This window comes from Elaeis guineensis, chromosome 12, assembly GCF_000442705.2.
Source record: "Elaeis guineensis isolate ETL-2024a chromosome 12, EG11, whole genome shotgun sequence".
In the NCBI taxonomy this organism is placed as follows: Eukaryota; Viridiplantae; Streptophyta; class Magnoliopsida; order Arecales; family Arecaceae; genus Elaeis; species Elaeis guineensis.
In genome coordinates, this window is record NC_026004.2 from 76,609,974 (window position 1) to 76,628,398 (window position 18,425).

The following is an 18,425-nucleotide window of genomic DNA, read 5'->3' on the forward strand; positions in this document are numbered from 1 at the left end:
CTATGGTGCCATTATTATCGCAGTAAAGAGGTATGGCATCCGATGACATCACTCCAAGCTCTGCGGCAAACTTCTTGTACCAGAATGCCTCCTTCGCAGCTTCTGATGCAGCAATATACTCTGCCTCCATGGTGGAATCAACAATCACCATCTGCTTGAAACTCTTCCAGCTGACTGCACCACCATTGTAAATGAACAGACTTCTAGATGTTGACTTTCGATCATCTATATCAGACATAAAGTCTGCGTCTGTATATCCCTAAATCTGGAGTTCTCCATTCCCAAAGACTAGAAACATATCCTTAGTCCTTCTCAAATACTTAAGGATACATTTCACAGAAGTCTAGTGCTCTTCGCTTGGATTCGACTGATATCTGCTTGTGACACTCATAGCATGGGCTATATCAGGTCGTGTACATAGCATGGCATACATAAGGCTCCCTATTACCGAAGCATAAGGGTTTTTGCTCATGCGTTCAATCTCCTCAGGTATGCTAGGGCACATCTTCTTGGAGAGATGAATGCCATATCTAAAAGGTACTAAACCACTTTTAGAGTTTTTCATGCTAAACCTTTTTAGCAACTCCACTATATACATCTTCTGTGAAAGTCCCAGCATCCTATTTGGTCTATCTTTATAGACCTTAATACCCAGTATAAAGGATGCATCTCCTAGATCTTTCATAGAGAACTCCTTAGACAACCATACTTTGACTGAGGTCAACATGGGAATGTCATTCCCAATTAGGAGGATGTCATCTACGTACAATACGAGGAAGACAACTGCACTCCCACTGACCTTTTTGAACACACATGGTTCCTCCTCGTTCTTGATGAAACCAAACATTTTGATCACATCATTGAAATGAGTATTCCAATTTCAAGATGCTTGCTTAAGTCCATAAATGGATCTTTGCAGCTTGCAGACCTTGTGATCATCATCACTGGATGTGAAACCAAGTGGCTGCTCCATTTAGATATCTTTCTCAAGATGTCCATTTAAGAATGCCATTTTTACGTCCATCTACCATATTTCATAATCGAAATAGGCTACAACAGTAAACAATGTGTGGATGGATTTTAGCATGGCTACGGGCGAGAAGATATCCTGATAGTCAATGCCTTCCCACTGACTATAACCTTTCGCTATGAGCCTAGCCTTGAATGTCTCCACATTCCCATCTGCACCTATCTTTCTCTTGAAAATCTATTTACACCCAATAGGTACAATACCTTCAAGTGGATTTACCAAGGTCCAGACTTGGTTTGAGTGCATCGAGTCAATTTCTAATCTCATTGCCTCTAACCATTTCTCAGAGTCGATATCTGATATCGTCTCGTCATAGATCTTGGGATCATAACCATGAACCTCATTTCTCGTGAGAAATATTTCCTCTACATCCTCTTGTATGGTACCTAAGTACCTTTCAGAAGGACGAAAAACCCTAGTCGATCTATGAGGTGGAAGAGGTTGTGTTAGGACTGGTTCTGATTGATTTGGTTCCTCAGGTTCTTTAGCTCATTGCTCTTGTGAGACATTCTCCTTGAGCTTAATTATTCTTCCGATGCCACCATCTTGAATAAACTATTTTTCAAGAAAAATAGTATTTTGACTCACAATCACATTGTGGTCTTCCGAAATATAAAAATAGTATTCTAATGACTCTTTAGGATATGCTATGAACCGAGCTCTAAAAGACCTGAACTCTAACTTGTCCGTCTGCTGTCTCTTGACATGATCCGGACAACCCCAAATTCTGAGATGATTCAGACTTGGCTTCTTACCATGCCATATCTCATACAGTGTGATAGGAACGATTTTAGAGGGAACTCTATTCAATACATAAATTGCTGTCATGAGACAATATCCTCAAAGAAATTCAGAGAAATCCGTGAAGCTCATCATGGAACGGACCATATCTAATAGGGTCCGATTTCTCCATTCTGAAACTCCGTTGAGTTGAGGCGTTCCAGGTAGAGTCCATTGAGAGACTATACCATTGTCCTTAAGATAGTCTAGGAACTCCCGACTAAGGTATTTACCTCCTCGATCTGATCGAAAAACCTTAATGGGCTTTCCTGTTTATTTTTCTACCTCATGTCTGAATTCTTTGAACCTTTCAAAAGCTTCAGACTTGTGTTTCATTAGAAACACATACCCGTACCTAGACATATCATTGGTAAAGGTAATGAAGTAGACGTAGTTGTCTCTAGCCGGCACTTCAAATGGGCCACACACATCCGTATGTACTAGGGCAAGTAGGTCTGTGAACCTTTCCCCATGTCCCACAAAAGGAAGCTTGGTCATTTTACCTTGAAAGCATGATGCACAAACTGGATATGACTCAGAAGTCAACGAACTCAATAGTCCGAATTTCTCCAATTTCTTAACCCTGTCTTCCGCTATATGACCTAGCCTTAGGAGCCACAGATACCTATTATTTAGACTATCTCTAGGCCTTTTAATTCCTATGGCATTCACATTTTGCTCGATATTAAATACAGATACATCAACATGTAACTGATAGAGACTGTTAATGACAAAACTATTTGCATCTTTATTATTTTCATAAAAAATATTATAATGGTCCTTATGAAAACTAATCACATAGCTTTCTTGTGCTAAACATGAAACAGAAATCAAATTCCTGCTTGCTGCAGGTACATAATAACAGTCTCTTAAAACTAAATCTAATCCTAACGGTAATCGCAGAGGGTAGGTTCCCACGGCCACAGTAGCAACTCTTGCTCTATTTTCGATGTGTAGGATCATCTCCCCATCCCTCAGCCTCCTGCTCTCCTCAAGACCCTGCATAGAAGTTGTTGCCCAGCTATGCAACCCAAGAGGAGGGGTGAATTGGATTTTTAAAAATTTAAACTTAACTTACAACTATGAAGATTATTTAACAATGAGCAAGATAAGAATAGAGAGTATAATTTATGCAAGGATAATAGTTGGATGCTAGAATGCAAGAGAATAAAGAAGTTTGAAAGGAGAGCAATTAAGCACAACACAAACAAGAGGATTTATAGTGGTTCGGTGCCCACCTTGTACCTACATCCACTCCCCAAGTTCCTACTTGAGAATTTCAATCCACTAAACTGTATTCAATCTGAATACACTCGTCGGAACCTCCGACTCTAGCTATCCCAAGCTAGACCATTTATTTTTTGGGTACAAGCCAACCCAATACAATCTGATTCAAGGTTCAGATCAACCTTCCCACATTTTGAAACCCTTCCAAAACAAAAACAATAACTTAAAAAAGAGTATTACAGTTAATTGCACAGAAATACAGATGAAGCTCCTTTAATGAGTGAATGAAGCTTTAAATACACTTTACTCAATTAGAAGGAAGCTCTTCCTGATTTTCTCAAGGTGGTTGGAGACTTGAATGAGCTTTTGAGGAGTTGGTGAACTTGAATTAAAAGCTTCTTGAACTCTTTAAGTGGGCTCTTGCTTAAGGTTGACAAGAATGCTTGAAGAACCTTTTTCAAAATCACTTCTTTTCTTATTCCCTCCTTTAAGTCCCTTTATATAACTTCAAATAATGGTGGAGAGTAATCTGGGCTGAAATAGAGCTGTTAGAGCACATTAAATGAGCATTAAATATAATTGAAACAGGTTAAAAACTAACCATTGTGGAATTTTTTCGTCACATGGGTCGACTCATAGGGTCGACTCATGCTCATGGGTCGACTCATGGGGTCGACCTCTGTGGAAAAGAGCAGAAAATAACTGTTCTGTAATTTTGGCCTGCAGAGCAGCAGAGGTCGACTCATAGGGTCGATTCATGCCAAGGGGTCGACCCATGGGGTCGACTCACAGAGTGTGCCAGCCAAAATTTTTGCATGTCGTTCAGCTCTTTAAGCCATGAGTCGACTCACGGGATCGACTCAAAAATAGAAACCTGATTTTCTTACAAAATATACTTCCAAAAATATTGAAATTTTCTCCAATAGATTGCACGTCTTTTATTCTTGCTCTTAAGACTTCTGAATCAGGTCTTGATAAAATTATGATTTTGCCCCTGAAATGCAATACATCTTTTTTCAAGCCAAAATCATTAGTAATCCCCTCAAATATTTTATAATCATCAAAATCAATTCAAGGAGCAACAATCTCTCCCTTTTTGATGATGACAAAATACTTGAGTAAAAGTATATAAAGCATTGAACATGAATTTCAAATTTATGAAGATGCATTACTTGAGTATTATAGCCAAGTATTGGAATGAGATGCATCATAAACAGTTTAAAGATAAATTTAAAATTTGCTTACAAGTGCATTTGCCTAGAAAGAAAAAGCTGATTTTTATTCTTTGGCATTTGCATATGACATTTGCTTATCAATTTACTCATTGCTCATTTTTTTTATTTCGCAATCTTGATTTATGGATGTTTGCTTAATGTTCAATCTTTATTGCTCTTATTGCTCAATCTCGATTTTGGTTCTTTACTCTCCCTTTTTGACAGCATCAATTGAGATTCTCTGTTACCCTTTTTAAAGGACATATTCTCTCTATTTCATCAATTGATACCACAACTTTACTTCTTTAGCTTCCTTCTTTGATTGTTTGTTTCTATTGCTTATTGTTTTACTCTCCCTCAATATAGCCAACGTAAAAGGTATACTAATTTGCTTATTTAGAAGATATTGCTATTCAAGTATTTCATAGCACTAATCTCATAATTAAAAGTAATTCAATTTGATCAAATTCAGAGATATTCATTGAAGGTCAAAGTATATATATATATATATATATATATATCCAAAAGATGACTGAATACATAGATGTTTCAATACATAAGTGTTAACTTAGAGTACAAAAGACATGGATAGAAACTATCCAAGAGTCAATCAATCAACATTACATTACATAGCCCACAAGACAGATCCTAGACAAAAACTAAAGAAAGGACAGACTACACTGGATCTAATAGATATCATAGCTGGACGGATCAAAGTCTGATGAATCAGAGATGGGGTGAGGAGATGAAGGATCATGTCCATGAGCTCGACCTCGACCACGTCTGCCTCTGCCATGGGTAGAGGTGCCAGCACAAGTGGAGGGGTTAGAAGATCCTGAAGGCTGAGAAGCAAAGGACTGTGCTACGAGTGAGAGTCTGATGGTGTCCAGAAGGTTCAAAGCTCTCGAAATAGACTGTAGCAGGGCATTGAACTAAGTTGAAGCATGTTCACTAGAGCCCCTAATCTCTCTCCTCAGAAAGTCAAAGCCACTCTTTAAGACTCCTCACAGTCTGGTTGCCTCCGCAGATAGGTCTGAGACCTCAGTGATATCCTCATGTGGCTGTGGATGGGCTAGAGCTAACACTTGTCCCTGCAAGTCAAGTACTCTGTCAATCAGTCTCAATACACAACCCTCAAGCTGCTCAATGCGTACTGACTGATCAGAAATCATCTAAAAAATAGTGAAGACGTGAGGGATCAGTGTCTGATCAGATACATCATGAGATATCGATCCCTGAGCAAAAGCTGAAGTACCCAACTGATGAGATAGTATGGAAGCTACATACTGAGATATCATCTCTATCTGATCGTCAGCCAATCTGATCTCTGAAGGATATGCTCTGCTGTCCGGCTGCTGAACTGAAGCATGTCTCCTCGCAGACTCTGACGGACCAGTCTCGTGATCAGAAATAAATTAGATATCTGGTGAAGCTGCTCTGTGATCACGGAGGGGTGAAGATGGTCCTTCCTCCTCTGCTCTATCCTCAGCTCTCTCTTCCACACCTTTTGTCCAACCACCATCTGTTTTGGAAAATTCCATTCGGTGCAAAGTATGGCAGTTGATAGTATCAGAATGAGATAGCCGAGCTACTGCCTCCCCCTCAAAGCTAACTCCAAACCTCCTAAATACTAAAGTGAGAGCTGTTGCGGCCAATCTCCTCATCTCCTGATCGCCGGGAAATGAGCGCCTGCAAAAAAGGAAGTCCACACTGACCGGAGGCGGCTCCGGCGGGGACCCTCCAACGGTCAAGTCAGAGAGAAGACTGGGCAACAGTGAAATGAAGATAGAGAGCTCAATCGAGGGAGAGAGGGAGAGAGGTGCGAGCCTGTGTTTTTGGAGTCGAGAAGTGGGGGGAGCGGATCCCTTGCACTGTTGCCTTCCCCGATTTATATAGTGGAGCACGGTATGGCGCCATCATTAATGGCACAGACAAGTGAGGAATTGTCAACTCACTGTAGATTGTCAGAGTCGCTGTGAAAGTGTCATGTCGCCGTGGGGCTGTCAAATCACCAGGGTTGATAATGCCCTCGGCGGGACAATGCCCCTAGATGGCCATGCCGCATGTTGCTGTCAGAACTGACAAGGTCTGGCGGCTGTACGGCGATCAGAGGAGTCGACCGACCCTAGGTCGGTGGCCAGCTGAGTGGCGTCGGGCTCCTCCGTTGGTCGGCGAGTCTTACGCGAGTCGGCCATCAGACCTCCGGGTTCAGTCGGTCGGGAAGGGTATGCCCGACATATCCTCAGTCGGTGATGGGCCGTCAATTGGCCGATGATGGCGCCCGTCAGTCGGTCGCTCCGGCCGTCAGTCGGTCGGTCGGTCGGTCCCCTCGACCGTCGGTCAGTCGGTCGGTTCCTTCGACCGTAAGTCGGTCGGTCGGTCCCTCCGACCGTCAGTCGGTCGGTCGGTCGGTGGGTATTCCCCAACAGTTGCCCCCCTCCACTCCTGAGTCGGATGGTGAGCTGGCGGATGCTTTTATTTGGGCAGCAATCTCGGGCGACTAGGAGTGGATTCGTCACATGCAAAGATCCGACCGTACCGTCGGTTGATACGGTGTCAGGCGTCTCATAAACGCCGAGTGATTTGCTGGCGTCAGACGTCAGACATCCCGTCCCATCGACGTCAGGTGTCATGTCATCGTCGGATGCCCCGTCGTGTCGGACGTCCCGCAGGCGTTGGACGTAATGCTGGCGTCAGACGTCTCGTCCCATCGGGAAGGGGTGTTGCCCAGCTATGCAACCCAAGAGGGGGGGTGAATTGGGTTTCTAAAAATTTTAGGCTTAATTAATTACTTATGATGAATGAGAACAAAGACTTTAAATCAAGATTAATTTCCTAAAGCAAGAATGCAAGGATATAATAAAGAAATAAAGAGAAACAATAAAGCACACCACAAACACAAGGATTTATAGTGGTTCGGTGCCAACCTTGCACCTACATCCACTCCCCAAGCTCCTACTTGGGAATTTTAATCCACTATACTTGTATTCAACCCGAATACAAATGTCAAAAACTCCGATACTAGCTATCCCAAGCTAGTCTACTTGTTTCCCGGGTATAAGTCAACCCAAAATACTTCGATTTCAGGTTCGGATCAACCTTCCCTTGTTTTGGAAATCCTCCAAAAACAAGAACAAATACTCACAAAGAGTAAAATAGCTTAGAGCACAAATTAATACAATAACAGCTCCTTAAATGAGTGAATATAACAATAAAAATACTTTACTCAAATGAAGAATCTCCTTTTTGAATTTTTTTCAAGGTGGATGAACGCTTGAATGAATGCTTGAGAAGAAGATGATCTTTGATTGAAGACTTCTTGAAGGCTTTGAAAGATCTCTTGATCAAGGTTGAACAATAGGCTTGAAAAATCCTCTCTTTGAATGCTCTTGCTTTTCTCTTTCACAATCTCTCTGGTATATTGTGGATCCTCTCTCTTTTTCTTTTGGATATTTCGTTGATCTCAGGCTTTCTCGTGTAGATTTTGGATCCTCTTGTATATTTGTTTGATCTCTATTATTTCTTTCACCATTTGAAACCTTTTATAACCTTAAGAAACAAGAGAAAACATATTAGGCAGAAAAAGAGCCGTTAGAGCATTTTTAGGAAGCATAAAAGGCAATTAAAACGGACAAAAAACTAGCCGTTGCGGACATTTTTCATCGCAGGGGTCGACTCATGAGTCGACTCATGCTTCAGGAGTCGACTCATGAGTCGACTTCTGTTGCATTAGCCAGAAACTTTGATTTCTGGATTTTTTGGCCCAAATCAGCAGAGGTCGACTCATGAGTCGACTCATGCCTTGTGGGTCGACTCATGAGTCGACTCACAGGTTGTGCCAAGCCAAAAATCCAGCGTGCCATGAGAAATTTTTGCGTGCCAATCAGCTCATAGTGCCATGAGTGGACTCATAAGTCGACTCATGCACTTCAAACCTTCATAACTTCAAAAATATAAGTCCAAACACAATGAAATTTTTACCAATAGATTACTAATCATTTGTTCTACCAAATGATACTATCAAATCAGAATTTTAGTGAAATTATGATTTTGCCCTTGAAGAGCATAAGGACTTTTTCAATTTAAAATTATTTGTATCCCTTCAATCTGCTTTGTAATCATCAAAATCAATCTAGGAGCAATAATCTCCCCCTTTTTGATGATGACAAAATATTTGAACAAAAGCATTTATGTGAAACAATAATTTCAAAAGAATGCATTATAGGTGTATATGCTTGAAAAGAGTATGATTCTTTTGGCATGTGATATAAATGGTCATATACAAAAATAGTTTGTCCATTTTCTTAAAGATTTGAAAATATGCTCATTGGATTATGTGATTTTGGTGTTAGAGCGGAAAACTTGTTTTTGTTATCAGATTAAGCTGTATTTTAAAAATTTGCTCATTCTTCATTTGATTTTAGTTTTAGCATCAGAGCAAAAATAATTATGTGCTTTAATTGCTTTTGATACATCAAATAATTATGTGTGCCAAAGCATGTTTAAGAGTTGATTTGAAAAGTGTATTAGATCATTTTGAGTTTAAGATGTATCAGAGCAAGAGAAAAATAAATTTTGCAATGTATAAGAGCAAGAAAAATAATTTTATAATTTTATCAAAAAAAAATTTTACAATGTATCAGAGAAACTTTTACAATGTATCAGAGAAAATTCTACAATGTATCAGAGCAAATTTTATAATGTATCAGAGCAAGTTAAAAAAAATTTTAAGATGTATCAGAGTAAGTTAAATTTCTTAAGATGTATCAAGGTAAATAAAATTTCAAAAGATGTATCAGAGCAAGTTGGAATTTTGAAGTATATCAGAGCATATTTAAATTTTTAAAGCAAATCAGAGCATATGTAAAGAAGTAATTTAAAAGTTACTTATTTGCATTGTACTTAGTATTGTATTTTTGATATTGTTCTTTAAATTTTCAATTCATTCATTAATTTCTCATAATTTGTAGTTTTGATTGCTTTTTCTTTAATTGCTCATAATTTATGGTTTTGCTTTTGATGGATGGCTTTTTGTTTAATTCCTGTCTGATACCAAATTTCTCATAATTTGTAGTTTTGATTGCTTTTTCTTTAATTGCTCATAATTTATGGTTTTGCTTTTGATGGATGGCTTTTTGTTTAATTGGATGACTTTTTGTTTAATTTTTGTCTGATACCAAATTTCTCCCCCTTTTTGACATCATCAAACATGGTTAACTTCTCCTTTTTCTGAAAAATTCTTTAATTTCTCCCCCTTTAGAGTTAATCACAGATGTTTGCTTCCCCTTAATACAGCAATTATTAACAGCAAACAACAACAAAGAGAAGACAATATTTCAACAAAGAGAATATATATAACCAAAATATGATCAACATCATTACAAAAGGTAGAAATATAAGTAAAAGATGATTTCATTAAAACCATAATTGTTTCAATACATAGTTCATAATATAAAAGTCAACCAGCTAATTGTCAATACATGGCCCCAAAATACAGATCCTAGAACAAGACACTAACACCTAGGATCTAGTAATGATCATGAGAAGTCATGGATCGGAGTCATCAGATATGGGATGAGAAGTTGATGGATCAGAAGTGCGTCCTCTACCCCGTCTGCCTCTGGCATGAGCAGGAGAGTGAGATGAACTGGGTGGCTGAGAATGCTGAGAGGCTAAGGACTGAACAGAAAGGGTGAGTCTGATGGAATCAAGTACGTTCAGTGCTCTGGAAACAGACTGAAGTAGAGCAGTGAACTGAGTGGATGCATGCTCACTCGATCCTCGGATCTCTTTCCTCAGTAACTCATATCCACCTTCTAGTGCTCCTCTGAGCCTGCCAGCCTCTGCAGTGAGGTCTGTGATCTCAATAGTGGACTCCTGTGGCTGAGGATGGGCCAAAGCAAGGACTTGCCCCTGCAAGTCAAGAACTCTGCCAGTCAGTCTCCAGATGGTGTCCTCAAGCTGCTGAATCCGGATGGACTGATCTGATATCATCTGAAACACAGTGGAGATGTGGGGAGTCATGGTCTGATCAGAAGAAGTGGCTCTTGGTGCAAAAGTAGTACTGCTCCACTGACTAGATAGAAAAGAAGCCACACGCTGTGATATCTGCTCGATCTGATCGTCAGCCAGTCTGAACTCTGATTGAGGTGCTCTGCTCTCTAGTTGATACACTGGTGTGGGTATCCTAGTAAACTCTGAAGGGCCAGCCTCTGTATCAGCAATGAACTAGATATTTGGTGATGCTGCCCTGAAGTCATGGATAGAAGATGATGGACCTTCTTCTTCAGCTCTGTCTTCATTTCTCTCTTCAGCTCTATCTTCAGTTCTCTCCCCAGCTCTCTCCTCAGCTCTCTCCTCAGATCCCTTGATCCAACCACCATCAATCTTTGTAAATCCCATTCGGTGTAGGGTGTGTTGGTTGAAAGTGTCCACATGAGAGAGTTTAGTAGATGCCTCCCCCTCACAGCTAACTCCAAACCTCCTAAATACTCTAGTAAGGGCCATACCATAAGGCAAGTGTGCCTTGGATCTGTTCAAAGTCTCTCTCATGGCCTCTATCATAAGTGCAGGGAGGTTCAGGGGGGTCTGAGTGATGACATGAAACATGATACATACATCTCTGCTGGAAAGTAAATCATGTCTACCACTCCTAGGAAAGAAGAGCTTCGTTACCATCTGATGCAGGATCCTCATCTCAATGGACAAAACCTTTGCTTCCAATTTGTTTAAACTCCCTGAATAAGTTTCTCCTAAAATAATTTTGATCCCCTCTTCTTTAACTGGGAGTTCCATATAAGAGTAACCTTCACTAGGCAACTGAAGTATTTCTCCCAATATCCTAGAATCCAAGCAGATATCAATTCCCTTGACTGTTGAAGTCACTGACCCATTTCCATAATGTAGGTTCTGGTAGAATTCTCTAACTAGGTCAACATAGGTGACTTCCTTAAGGGAGCAGTAGAAATCCCATCCTTGGTTTTTAATCTTACTTGCAAAAGTAAAACCTTCTTTCTCAAAGAACCGAAAATCTATATTCTTCCCGATTTCGACTTTTCTATCAGAAAGAGGATTCACACTGGGGCTTGGGAAGGATTGAGAGGGACCTTGAGCAAATACTGAAGCTGGAGTGGGAGCAGTTGAAGACTGAGCATGCCTTTTCTTTCGGACAATTTCTTCAGGCTCACGGATTGACTTTCTTCTTTGGGGAAGTTTCATCTTTGGAGCCATATTCAATATAGTAGCAGGCAAGGAGACTTGAATTGAGTGGAGGAGGGATCACAAGAGAGTAAAGAGGGATTTTGGTGGAGAAAAGAAGTGGATTTGGGAAGATCGGTGAAGTGCTAGGGCACGTTCCAACCGCGCCAAACAATGTGAGAAAGCACAAAAAATCCCTTTCCAAGGTGGCGATTTTTGGTGGAGAGGAGGAGGGAGAACTGCCTCGAACTAGATCCTTGGATTTGGAGCAAAAGGAATTTGAGAAGTCGGCTTTTGGAAGGAGAAAGATGAGAGGATGGGTCGGCTCACGAACAGTAACCCATATAAAAACAATGAGCCCGTTGGAAGTTGGTGGGATTTACAAGTTTGCCATTGAGTCGACTCATGGGGGTCGACTCATGAAGTTCAGAAAATCAGGAAAAATGTGAATAAATTCCAAAAAAATTTGAAATTTTGGGAGAAGGAGTTTTGCTCAATGATAAATTTTTAGAATGATAAATTTGAGCTTTTGGGACCAGGATAGATGTTGGAAATTGAGCTCTAAGAGTTTTTGACATCAATTCTTTGGAATTGAGAAATTTTAGGCATATGGATCTAGAATTCCTAGATTTCTCCTAATTTCACAGAATCTATCCTCACTAAGGGCCTTTGTAAAGATATCAGCTAATTGATTTTCAATGTAAACATATTCAAGAATTATATTTTTGTTTTGAACATGTTCTCTTATAAAATGATGTCTTATTTCAATATGTTTGGATCTTGAGTGTTGAATTAGATTTTTAGATAGATTTATGGCACTTGTGTTGTCACATCTTATTGGTGTTTCATTAAGTTTGATTCCAAAGTCTTCGAGTTATTGCTTAATCCACAAGATTTGAGCACAACAACTTCCGACTGCAATGTATTCGGCCTTAGCCGTAGACAGTGCCACCGAATTTTGTTTCTTGCTAAACCATGAGATTAGGTTAACTCCAAGAAATTGGCAAGTTCCACTTGTGCTTTTTCTATCTAATTTACATCCAGCAAAATCAGCATCTGAATATCCTAATAAATTAATTTGTGAGTCCTTAGAGTACCATAACCCTAGAGTTTGTGTACCATTTAAGTATCTAAGGATTCTTTTAACAGCATTCAAATGAGATTCTTTAGGATTAGATTGATATCTAGCACATAAACAAACACTAAACATGATATCAGGCCTACTTGCAGTTAAATATAATAATGAGCCAATCATACCTCTATAGTATTTTAAGTCTACACATTTACCTTCATCATCCTTGTCAAGCTTACTTGAGGGATTCATTGGTGTGCCAATTGGTTTGCAGTTCTCCATTCCAAATCTTTTGAGTAGTTCCTTGGTGTACTTGCTTTGGGTGATGGAGATTTCCTCTTTTGATTGTTTGATTTGGAGTCCGAGAAAGAAGGTGAGTTCTCCCATCATGCTCATTTCGAACTCCCCCTGCATAAGCTTAGCAAAGTCTTGACAAAGGGATTCAATTAGTAGACCCAAAAATTATGTCATCAACATAAATTTGTATAACTAGCATATCATTTTGATTTCTTTTAATAAAGAGGGTTGTATCTACATTACCTCTTGAAAAACTATTATTTAGTAAAAATTTACTTAGCCTATCATACCATGCTCTAGGTGCTTGTTTTAATCCATATAGAGCTTTATTTAATCTAAAGACATGATTAGAAAAAGCATGATTTTCAAATCCAGGGGGTTGTTCTACATATACTTCTTCAGCAATATATCTATTTAAAAAATACACTTTTAACATCCATTTGAAATAACTTGAATTTTATAAAGCAAGCATATGCAAGTAGAAGTCTAATAGCTTCTAATCTAGCAACAGGTGCAAAGGTTTCATCAAAATCAATTCCTTCTTCTTGATTATATCCCTTAGCAACCAGTCTTGCTTTATTTCTAATTACATTTCCATGCTCATCTAATTTGTTTCTAAAGACCCATTTCGTGCCAATTATTGAATAATTTTTAGGTCTTGATACTAAGGTCCAAACATTATTTCTTTCAAATTGATTAAGTTCCTCTTGCATTGCATTAATCCAATTATGATCATTTTCAGCTTCTTCAAAAGTTTTAGGTTCAAGATGAGATACAAAAGCACAATGATTAACTACATCTCTAAGTGAAGAACGGGTTTTTACCCCATGCATAGGATCACCAATAATTAACTCCTTAGGGTGGTTGTGAACATACCTCCATTCCTTGGGTAGGTCATTTGTACCTTGAGATTGTTCTTGAATTTCTTCACCTCTCTCATTTTGTTCGTCTTCTTGATCCTTGTCTTCTGGAGTTGCTGAATCTTTCAGAGTGATCTCCTTCATACCTTCTATTAGTGGATCTGCATCATCAACACCCTCATTCTTCCTTGAAGGAAGATCGTTAGATTCATCAAAAACAACATGTATGGACTCCTCAACTACTAAAGTTCTTTTGTTGAAAACTCTAAATGCTTTACTAGTGGAGGAGTAACCTAGAAAGATTGCTTCATCTGATTTTGCATCAAATTTACCAAATTTTTCTTTGCCATTATTTAATACAAAACATCGGCAACCAAAAATATAAAAATATGCAATATTTGGTTTTCTTCCTTTCCAAAGTTCATAGGGGGTTTTCTTTAAAAATTGTCTAATCAAAGCACGATTTAAAATGTAACATGCTGTGTTAATTGCTTCCGCCCAAAAATATCTTGGAAGGTTGCTTTCACAAAGCATGGTACGGGCCATTTCTTCTAAGGTTCTGTTTTTCCTTTCAACTACCCCATTTTGTTGGGGTGTCCTAGGAGCAGAGAAGTTATGGCCAATTCCATTTTCATCACAAAAATTTTCAAAATCTTGATTTTCAAATTTAGTTCCATGATCACTTCTAATATTTTGAATTGAAAACCCTTTTTCATTAGTGACTTTTTGATGAAATTTAGTAAAAATATGAAAAGTTTCATTTTTGTGTGCCAAAAAGAAAACCCAAGTAAAATGAGAGTAATCATCTATAATTACAAAGCCATATCATTTTCCTCCTAGACTAGTGGTTCTAGTTGGTCCAAATAAGTCCATATGTAAGAGCTCTAGAGGTCTAGAAGTTGAAAGAGTATTTTTGGATTTAAATGAAACTCTAGTTTGTTTTCCTAATTGGCATGCATCACAAATTCTATCCTTTTCAAAATTCAGTTTTGGCAAACCAAGAACTAATTCTTTCTTAATTAATTTTGAAAGAGAATGCATGCTAATATGTGCAAGTCTACGATGCCACAGCCAACTAGTCTCATTAACTTTAGCATTCAAGGAAACTAGGCATTGCATGTCTAATTTGGCTAAATCATTCAAATCTACCATATAAACATTGCCATGCCTATGTCCTATAAATTTAATACCATCGTTAATAGGACTAGTCACAATGCAAACAGATGATTCAAAAATTACTTTATACCCTTTATCACAGAATTGACTAATGCTAAGTAAGTTATGCTTTAAACCTTTAACTAATAAAACATTCTCAATGTATTTGGAGGGAGTGATACCAATGTTACCTATCCCGATGATCTTTCCTTTGCCATTATCTCCAAAGGTGACCATCCCTCCATCCTTAGCATCAAGCGTGATGAATTGTGATTCATCACCAGTCATGTGTCTCGAGCATCCACTGTCAAGATACCATTTCCTGTTTCCTCCTTGGGATGCTAGACACATCTGCAAGCAAAGGTCAAATTTCTGTCTTAGGTATCCAAGCTTTCTTGGGTCCTTTTAGGTTAGTCAGAATGGTTCCTTTTGGAACCCATATTTTCTTTATAGTTGTGTTTGCAGATTTGAGGCATGTGTATGATTTATGTCCTATTCTACCACATTTGAAACAAGTGATATTTGTAGACTTGTTACTTGAATAATTTACATAAATATTCTTCAGAAATTTTTGTTTCTTCCGGGGTTTATGGCCAAGTCCAGCCTTATCATATATAGCTTTCTGATTATCAAGAATCATATTTAATTTGTTTGAACTTAAGGTAAACTTATCTACTATAGGTTTCAGCTTGTTAATTTCATTCTTTAAGTTTTGATTTTCTTGAATCAAGGTGGATTTTTCAATTGAAAGGTTTTCAGCTTGTTTCACTAAGGACTGATTTTCCAATTTCAGTTCTTTATTTTTCTTCCCTAGTTTCTTTAATTCATCAATTAAATCATAGAATGCTTCATGCAATTCTTCAAAAGTAAATTCACTGGTGGATTCAGAAGTTACCTCATTTTCATGTGCCATAAGGCACAAGTTGGCTTGTTCTGTTGAGGTTTCCTCATCGGAGCTTGAGTCATCACTCGCACTCCAAGTTGCCATCATTGCTTTCTTTTTGAACTTTTTGGGACCTTTCTTCAGTTGTGGACATTCGGATCTGAAATGTCCCGGCTTCTTGCACTCGTAGCATATAAGGGGTTGATCTTTCTCTTTCTCTTTGCTTTGTTCCCCTTTTGTGAACTTCTTTCTCATCCCCTGTTTCCTTTTTCTTAGAAACTTCTTAAATTTTCGGGTGATGAGTGCTATCTTTTCATCTTGTTCTTCATCTTCAGTGTCATCCATTTCATAATCAGGCGAAGTTGTGGATTTGAGGGCAATGATTCTTTTCTTTTTGACTTCATCCTCTTGATGTTGCTTCATGCTAAGTTCATGAGTCATCAAGGATCCAAGAAGCTCTTCTAGAGGTAGAGTGTTCAAGTCCTTTGCTTCTTGGATGGCAGTCACCTTGGCTTCCCAAGTTCTTGGTAATGACCTGAGAATCTTTCTTACAAGCTCACTGTTAGTATAAGATTTGCCAAGACTCTTCAAACCATTAATTATATCAGTAAAACGAGTAAACATAGCAGTTATGGACTCATCATGCTTTATTTTGAACAATTCATATTTATGCACTAGCATGTTTATTTTAGTCTCTTTTACTTGATTTGTTCCCTCATGGGTTACTTCTAACTTATCCCATATTTCTTTAGCAGATGCACAAGTAGAAATGCGATTAAATTCATTTGCATCTAGTGCACAATAAAGAACATTCATAGCTTTGGCATTTACTTGTGCCAATTTCTTATCAACCTCATCCCATTCTTTCTCGGGTTTGGTTGACTCCTCACCATCTATAATCTTGGTGGGTGTGTGAGGACCGTTCACTATGATACTCCACATATCATAGTCGAGTGCTTGTATGAATATCTTCATCCGAGCTTTTCAATAGGTGTAATTAGACCCATTGAAAAGTGGAGGTCAGTTTGTAGATTGCCCCTCGACTAGAGAAGTACCGACATGGGTTGCCATAGATCTTTGGCTCTTTGATTGTTAGATCAAAGAAGGGCTTGAGCACCGGACTCTGATACCACTTGTTGCCCAGCTATGCAACCCAAGAGGGGGGGTGAATTGGGTTTCTAAAAATTTTAGGCTTAATTAATTACTTATGATGAATGAGAACAAAGACTTTAAATCAAGATTAATTTCTTAAAGCAAGAATGCAAGGATATAATAAAGAAATAAAGAGAAACAATAAAGCACACCACAAACACAAGGATTTATAGTGGTTCGGTGCCAACCTTGCACCTACATCCACTCCCCAAGCTCCTACTTAGGAATTTTAATCCACTATACTTGTATTCAACCCGAATACAAACGTCGAAAACTCTGATACTAGCTATCCCAAGCTAGTCTACTTATTTTCCGGGTACAAGTCAACCCAAAATACTCCGATTTCAGGTTCGGATCAACCTTCCCTTGTTTTGAAAATCCTCCAAAAACAAGAACAAATACTCACAAAGAGTAAAATAGCTTAGAGCATAAATTAATACAATAACAGCTCCTTAAATGAGCGAATATAACAATAAAAACACTTTACTCAAATGAAGAATCCCCTTTTTGGATTTTCTCAAGGTGGATGAATGCTTGAATGAATGCTTGAGAAGAAGATGATCTTTGATTGAAGACTTCTTGAAGGCTTTGAAAGATCTCTTGATCAAGGTTGAACAATAGGCTTGAAAAATCCTCTCTTTGAATGCTCTTGCTTTTCTCTTTCACAATCTCTCTTGTATATTGTGGATCCTCTCTCTTTTTCTTTTGGGTATTTCGTTGATCTCAGGCTTTCTCGTGTAGATTTTGGATCCTCTTGTATATTTGTTTGATCTCTACTATTTCTTTCACCATTTGAAACCTTTTATAACCTTAAGAAACAAGAGAAAATATATTAGGCAGAAAAAGAGCTGTTAGAGCATTTTTAGGAAGCATAAAAGGCAATTAAAACGGGCAAAAAACTAGCCGTTGCGGACATTTTTCGTCGCAGGGGTCGACTCATGAGTCGACTCATGCTTCAGGAGTCGACTCATGAGTCGACTTCTGTTGCATTAGCCAGAAACTTTGATTTCTGGATTTTTTGGCCCAAATCAGCAGAGGTCGACTCATGAGTCGACTCATGCCTTGTGGGTCGACTCATGAGTCGACTCACAGCTCGTGCCAAGCCAAAAATCCAGCGTGCCATGGGAAATTTTTGCGTGCCAATCAGCTCATAGTGCCATGAGTTGACTCATGAGTCGACTCATGCACTTCAAACCTTCATAACTTCAAAATATAAGTCCAAACACAATGAAATTTTTACCAATAGATTACTAATCATTTGTTCTACCAAATGATACTATCAAATCAGGATTTTAGTGAAATTATGATTTTGCCCTTGAAGAGCATAAGGACTTTTTCAATTTAAAATTATTTGTATCCCTTCAATCTGCTTTGTAATCATCAAAATCAATCTAGGAGCAACAAGGGGAACCGTCGTTCCCGCCGCTCCCGCCGTCCCTTCGGGGATATGAAATGTCGCGGCCTTCACGCCACATGGCGCGCGGCTATTGGGACGGGTTTGGTGGAGCGGATGGGGGTGACGTGGCACGATCTGAAGGCAGGTGCGTCGAACCGTCGG